Source organism: Curcuma longa, unplaced genomic scaffold, assembly GCF_044706935.1.
Source record: "Curcuma longa cultivar G26 ecotype Majalengka, Jawa Barat unplaced genomic scaffold, ITB_CL_G26_1.1 contig_28162, whole genome shotgun sequence".
Lineage (NCBI taxonomy): Eukaryota > Viridiplantae > Streptophyta > Magnoliopsida > Zingiberales > Zingiberaceae > Curcuma > Curcuma longa.
In genome coordinates, this window is record NW_027433631.1 from 996 (window position 1) to 8,950 (window position 7,955).

At 39.4% G+C, this 7,955-nt stretch overlaps 1 pseudogene; it reads left to right on the top strand.

The window, feature by feature from the left end:
• The first annotated feature begins 334 nt into the window (after positions 1-334).
• On the top strand, positions 335-3,781 carry LOC141819182 (bHLH transcription factor RHL1-like; annotated as a pseudogene).
• Positions 3,782-7,955: the final 4,174 nt, after the last annotated feature.

Here is a 7,955-nt window from a genome sequence, read left to right on the forward strand (position 1 = left end):
AGCTTTACCCACTTAAATTGTAAACTCAGAACTACACCTAGCAACTCATTCTTCGACACGTATGTTGGGAAGGGAGCTTGAGCTCAACTGATGCGTCAAAATAGATCGGGTAGTTATAGGGGACGTTAGGTCATCTCAATTCCTGCTACGGATCAATTTTAACCCAATTATCCTCTGAGACAAACGGGACCCATTTTGGAACTAATAGTAGCAGCGGTAAAACCTGGAGTAGTGTTAGCGGGGACGCTACCCAGGTAACTATTAATAGGAAACTCAAGAATTAATCTTCTAATGATTAATGTCAATTCAACAACTGCATTATAAGTTACGAGGCATGCTACGAGAGCTCGTCTCACCGAACTCCTCCGCTGTTCGTCTTCTTCTCTTCGTTTTTCTCAAGAACAGCGATTTCTTTTTGCCCCAAAATCTTCAACCTCGGCGTGGATTTGGGGATCGATGCAGCCAAGCGCGAGAGATATGCAAGTGCAAGGCAAAACCGCGGCGTCGCTCAATGGGATCGCCGCCGCCGCCGACCAGATCGCACTTCCGGAACTGCAGAACGGCCATAGTTCGCAAGCTCCATTCGATCACGGAGGATCCGTCGGACACGATGACTTCCTTGACCAGATGCTCTCCGGCCTGCGCTCCCCTTGGGCCGAGCTCGGAACTCCTAAGGCTCCCTGGGACGCACCGGACTCGGAAGGCCCCACCGCCGCGCAGAGGATCTTCGGAGTCGGGAAAGAGGCGGAGGAGGGCTTGCAGTACTCTCCATTTGATGAGTCCACGCTCCTTGCTAGCCGGCTCCGCCAGTACCAGATCAGCGGCGGGAGCTCGCCGGTGGGGAAAGCGATGATGCTCCCGCTCAGTCATCATGGTCAGCAACAGATGATAGCCACCTCCGGCGACTCTGGATTCCTCCCTCTGCCTCTGACGCTTGGGAGTTGCGGCTCTGCTGATTCTCCTAATCCCACTGTTAGTCGTTCTAACTCCCGATTTCTTCTTCTTCTTTAGTTTTGGCAATCCCTTTTTAGAAAAAGGAAAACCTAACTTTGCTGTGAATACTCGATCGGAATGAAAGGTGGGCGATGGACTGTACAATGGATTCAGCGGAGCTCTTCAGCACACTGAGTTGGCTAATCAACACACTTTTCCTCATCCCCAGGTTTTACAAAAAATCAAAGTTCTAAAACAAACCCGCTTATTTTTTCCCCCTTTTCAGAGCATTTGTACTTATCAAAGTCCAAACCAAAAGCAGGGTGCGCCTATGCTTGGCCAGAACTTTGGAGCAGCGCCACTGGCGCCTGGACTAAACCAAGCCCCTGCTGCGGCAGCCTCAGCCTCGGCCTCCGCCGGCGGCGGCACGGGGCCGCCGAGGCAGAAGGTGCGAGCTCGACGGGGCCAGGCCACAGATCCCCACAGCATAGCTGAGAGGGTATGAAAGTACATCAAAAACACAATAGTGAATGACCATTACCATCCCAAAATCGTTGCTTTCAATTAAATTTCGAAAGCGAGTGGTTGGAACTTGGAAATGAGAGCAGGCAGCTACAATAAATGCTCTCCCCCGTTTATTATTTCTTTCTCGTTGCAGTTTTCCTTTCCCAACTTTTTGTGCCACGCCACACAGTCCACACCTACTGCTGTGCTTGCATTTGTTTGCTTGTCCTGAGTCCTTTTCTCTTGTGTGTTATTCCTTGTTCTTATTCACAGCTGCGCAGGGAGAGAATAGCAGAGAGGATGAAAGCTCTGCAGGAGTTGGTCCCCAACGCCAACAAGGTATCAAAACCTCTTCCTTGTCATCTGCAATCTTAATTTCCAGTTGTTGATTTAATATATATGCGTTCATAAGATACGAATAGATAGATAAATTTGCCATCTTGTGTAATAATAAGAGACGGCCATGAATAGTTGCTTGAAGCTACAGATTGATGGTGGACTTACTCTTCGAGATTTGCGCACTCATTAATGGATAGTTTCATATGTTTCCTCGTGCCATTCAGTGCATTCACCATTTGCAGGCGATTAATGAGGTAGAAACATACCTAATGAATGAGCCTGCTCTGAACAGAAGAAGCATGACCATAAAAATTGAATAGTATATATTATTTTTATTCATTTGAGGAGTTCGTGCGGAGAACAAACAACATGATAAGTTTTTGATGATTAAGAAATCAATTAGAAAGCTGGAATAATTTAATGAAGAGGACATGATTGTCAACTGCAAGGATCTACCGTGTCATTTTATATGAGATATCTTCATTATGATTACGATTGCAGTTGTATTGTCTCGCTCGAGACATCCCTGGTCGGCTGTCATGTCGGCCACGCACTCCCACGAAGAACACCCACTATATCAAACTGTTTCTTTTATTGTCATTACTGCTATTTTTAGGTGCAATAATTATTTTTTGATGGTAATCAAAAGCCTGTTACTTGACTTTGCAGACGGATAAGGCGTCGATGCTGGATGAGATCATCGACTACGTTAAGTTCCTCCAACTTCAAGTCAAGGCAATTTCTCATCCTACTTATCTCCTCTTAATACACCTGCAATTTCCTACGATAAAAGTAGAAGAAGCTGAGCAAATCAAACCATGTTAATTAAACGCATGGCATTCGCAACAAATTAGAAAGTATTGTGTAGATTTTTTATTCTTCAATACTTTTTTACGATGAATAATCAGATATAAAGTAAAATGATGTTGAAAACTTGAAATTGATTAGCATGCAAATTGAACAGGTTCTGAGCATGAGCAGGTTAGGTGGGGCGGCGGCTGTTGCACCACTCGTGGCTGATATGTCTTCTGAGGTGGGCATTCTAATGCCCTTGTGTACTCCCTGGTTCTACTTTTTCCCTTCTTTCTTCGAGCTTCATTGCTTACTTAATTGATTGTTACGTCAAAATTATTAACCTTGTGATGGCGACAACTGTGGAACGGAAAAAAAAGCAAGCACTAGCTTTGGCACGCATGCTGTCTTCTGAATTCTCCAAATTACCCTATTGGCTTTCTTTGTTTTTAATTCAAAGAAAAAAAGGAGAATATCTTTAGCTTCATTTGAATGTTGTGATTTCATTAGCGTGATCAACGGAGAAACTGACGGTGTGATGGGAAAACAATAATGAACAGGGGCAGAGTAGCGCGGGGAGAGCAGTCGGCGCCACCGGTGGTAGCAGCGACAGCTTGACGGTGACGGAGCACCAAGTGGCGAAGATGATGGAGGAAGATATGGGCTCGGCCATGCAGTACCTCCAAGGGAAGGGCCTCTGCCTCATGCCCATCTCCCTTGCCTCTGCCATCTCCTCCGCTACTTCTTCCTTCCACCGCCCCCTCTCCTCGTCCTCCGCCACGCACAGCCATCTCCACCCCCTACCTAACGCCAGCTCATGTGACCCCCCTTCCTCCCCCGCTGCCTCCGCCCTTTCTGCCCACTCCGCCATGGCCAATGGCGGCGCCGCGGACGCTGCCAAAGACACCGTTGTCGTTTCCAAAGCCTGACCACCATCTCCATCAAAACTAAAGAACAAGGGATGAAAAAGATGGCGACTCAACAAAAAAAAAGTCAACTTTAGAAAATGCATTTGACTTTTCCGTCCTTGTCTTTCCTTCGTAGTCTCCTCATCAGTGCGTCAAACAGAAGCCTCTCTGTTTTTTTTTTTTTCTTTCTTTCATCAGCCTTTTCGTTACGACTGTTTTATCCTTCTCTTTTGCTTCTTGACCTGTATCTGTATCAAACTTTACTCTTGTATGACTTAAATTATAGTTTGCTTTAATCTGCAGCTTATAGTGTGGTCAATCAATGTTGATTAAACTAAGCAAAGAATTATAGCACTACTGATAAAGTCGGATAGGGGATCACTTTAAGAAACAGAAATGTTATACGGGACAAAATTAGTGTGAGATCTCTTTATGCTAGATGAAGGTCTCTTTCTGCTGTTATCTTAAAATAATTTAATCAAAATAATATTCACATATAAATTTTTAAAAGTTACAGATGCTATCATTTAATTTGCATTTATTTTGTTTTATTAAATATTTTTATTTGCTTTGAGTAAGTGTTGCCATTTTGCTATCTAACTTTTTACAGTTGGGATTTTTATTTAATTCAAATAAGTATCTTTAATTAATGTATAGCTTTTTTAGTTGTTTTTATTTAATTTACAATTTCATAAATGTTTTTATTTTGATTCAATAAAATATCTTTATTTAATTTATAGTGTCTTTATTTTATTAATTATATATTATTCTTATATATATATATATATATATTATATATATATAGAAAGATGTTTTCATTACTTGTTGAATCCTCGTTCTCTAATAATATCTTAAAGGTTAAAAATGTTCAGTGGGTACCGAGTAAGATTGACACATTATTGTGCAGGAATAATCTGATTCACCAATAATTACCGCAAAAGAGAAAGAGGGAGGAGTCTAACCGCTAAGTAATTATAAACGATAATTTATTGAACCACGTCGCTATCAGAAATTCATAATTAGCTATTGAAATTTTGATTGCTAAACTATGGCTAATTGGACTTAATGATCGTTTAGTGATATTTTTAGTCGTCAATCGAATCTACTGATGGAATTTTATTTTTGTAGTTAATTAGCGATGGAAAAAAATTTCCATCGTTACTGTTAATGATGGAAAATTATTGCTGTTGCTAACTGTTAATGATGGAAAATTATTGCTGTTGCTAACTTTAGCGATAGAAATTTTAGTCCTGTCATTAAATCTAATGATGGATATTTTTTTCGTCACTAAATTAGTGACGAAAATAAAAAACTCCATCACTAAATTTATGATGGATATAAAATATCTATCGTTGCAGTTAGCGACGAATATAAAATATCCGTTGCTAACTCTAGTGATGGATTTTTTATTTTCGTTGCAAAATTAGGGTAAAATTTTGATAGCAACCCTTTAATTCTGTGATTTAAATCATGTTTGCTTCTGACGCCATATGAGATAGTGACTATCCTGTGAATAATATTGAATCCGTTAGTTTAACTACGAACACCAAAAATAATCTTTTAAAACTGTTGATTTGAAAAAATAATAAGAGATATATATGAAAAAATATCAACTAACAAGATGCTTAAATAGATCCAAAATCCTAACTTGTAAAGAAAAAAAGAAATCCTAATAAAAAAGAAAAATTCTTAACAGACTCAAAATCTTAAAAATCCTAAAAATCCTAAATGGACTTAAAATCCTCAAATATAAAAAAATAAATTTTTTAAAAACTAATCTAAATATAAAAACTCTAAAAAGTATTAAAAATAAAAATTATAAAAGATAATAAATAAAATTCATTTTGCATTCTTGCAAAACCTTCTGCATTTATAAAAATAAAAAGTATTAGAAATGCATTCTTGCACTTTTGATCAAATGGTACTCCACAACCTTCTGCAGCAAGCTCCAAGTGGATGGGTCATCTTACTGAAGTTCTCAAACGAACTGCCCATAGAATCTTGTGTTGCCAAGAAAAGATCGCAAACATCCTACATGCATGCGGGATAAGGTAGAGAAGAAATGATATCAATCTCAGGATCTACTTCAATATCCTTCCTAAAGACTATATGACCTAATATGAAATGATATTTCTTAAAATTTAATACTAGGTCAGTCTCTACGCGATGATGCAGAACTCGTAATAAGCTACCTAAATATGCACAAATGACCAAAAATAGTAAAATATTTATAAATACCTAGCTCCATGCAATTCTCTAAGAGATGTGCAAAGATGCTTACCATCTACCACTAGAAAGTACCTAGAGCATTACATAGTTCAAATGGTATTCGTCGATATGTAAATGTTTTGAAGGGGCATATAAAGGTAATCTTCTCTTGATCCTCTAGAACGATGTGGATCTGGAAGTACCCTGTATAACCATCCAAGAAGCAGTAATGTAATTTACCCCTGAGCCTCTCTAACATCTGATTAATAAAAGACAACGAGTAGTGATCCTTCTTTGTGGCTTGGTTCAGCTTCCAATAGTTAATACAAACACTCCAGGAACTCAACACTCATGTGGGTATCAATCTATTCTTCTTGTTTGCTACCACCATGACACTAGACTATTTTGGAACCATGTGCATCAAGGCTCACTCACTTTCTATCAAAGATAGGGGAGGATAATGTTGTCCTATAGATAACCCTTTGATATTGTCGCAGAAGATCAAGTTGTCACTTCTCTTGATCTGACTTAAGATTCTAGGCAATGCTAACTAGTAATTGCTCATCTTCCCCAAGTAGGCATACTTCAAGTATCCGAGTAGGGGCTTCAGAGCTCAAGCTTTGTGATTTCATAACTAAAGAAAGAAATTTTTCAGGACCTGCTTCCACTGTAGAATCCATGTGCATTCATCAAAAATAGCATCATAGACAAGATCTAATCCACTGTTATCATCATCCATGATAGAGTCACTATCAAAGTCACTTGATTAAGTATCCAAACGATCAAATATAGACTAACTAAATCTGAATATAAATCATCTGATTCTTCGAAATCTAAACTCATCTAATATGTCTATGGCAAGGAGTGAATGATCCTTGACTGAGTATCTTATCGCATTGAGAATGTTGAACTGCACCACTTGTCTCCAAACTCTATGGTAAGTATCCCTGCATGTACATCAATCTTCATCCTTACAGTTTTGAGGAATGGTCATTCAAGAATAAGTGGAGTCTAGTTTGAAGATGCATCACCCCCCCATGTCCAAAATATAGAAGTCCATTGGAAAGATCAAGTCCTTCACTTTAACTAAGACGTTCTCGATTCCACCTACTGGATGAGCAAAACTACGATTAGCCAACTGAATAACTACCCTGGTAGGCTGTAATGGTCTGATACCAAGCTCTAGGAGGATTGATTTTGACATGACATTGATTGAGGCCCCAAGGTCCAACATAGCATCCTCAAAGCTACTATCTCCAATGACGCATGGTATAGTAAAAACTCTAGGGTCCTTGCATTTTGAGGGCATCATCTGAATAAGTGCTTGATACATTCTTCCCCATGCTTACACATGTTTACCAAATCATTACCTTTCAGCTTTCTCTTATGGACATACAAATCTTTCAAAAACCAGGCATACATAAGAATGTGTTTGATCACCTTCAATAATGGGATATTCACCTTCACTTTACCAAAATTGTCTACAAGCTCCTAGGTCCTCCTAGGATAAACTAATCTCTAAGGAAAAGGCAAGGGCACTGGTGACTGGAGCTACAACTGTAGCTTTGGCTTAGAATTCTGATCTAAATGACTTGAATCTTTCAACTTTCTCTTGTTGACACACAAATCTTTTAAACGCTTGGCATACTTAGAAATGTGTTTAATCACCTTCAATAATAGGATATCCACCTCTACTTTACTGACAATATCTACAAGCTCCTGGAGCTCCTTTGCCTTCTTTGCATTGATAGTTTTCCCGAGATTAACCAGTCTCTGAGGAAAAGGTAAGGGCACTGGTGACTCTAATTTAGGTTGTGCCTGTAACTCTAGCACAGAGCTCTGATCTGCACTTCCACAATCTGGAACCATAATAAAAGGTGCAAGGTCTGAAGTAGATCTACCACTCCAAAGTGTGATGGCACTAACATTTCCCTTAGAATTTGGAATGGTTGAAAAAGGTAACTAACTTGACCCTTGTGACAATAATTTGGGAAGATGTCATCTGACTAATCTACCTCACTAAATTTTAAATAATCACATCATTCCTCTATTGATACTACAGTAGGCCAGCTTGTTCTAAGTTAAACTGCTGCATAAATTCCTAAAGTTCATACATTAAAGTATCTAGTTGAGTAGGAGCAGGTACTGGTTTGGACTGCTGGAATTGATGTGATCTATCTCAGGTTATTGTAGAATTTGGGTGACCTTCTGGAAGGCTGGTGGTGGTTGATAAGATTATTGCGATGCATTTCCATACCTCAAATTTGGGCG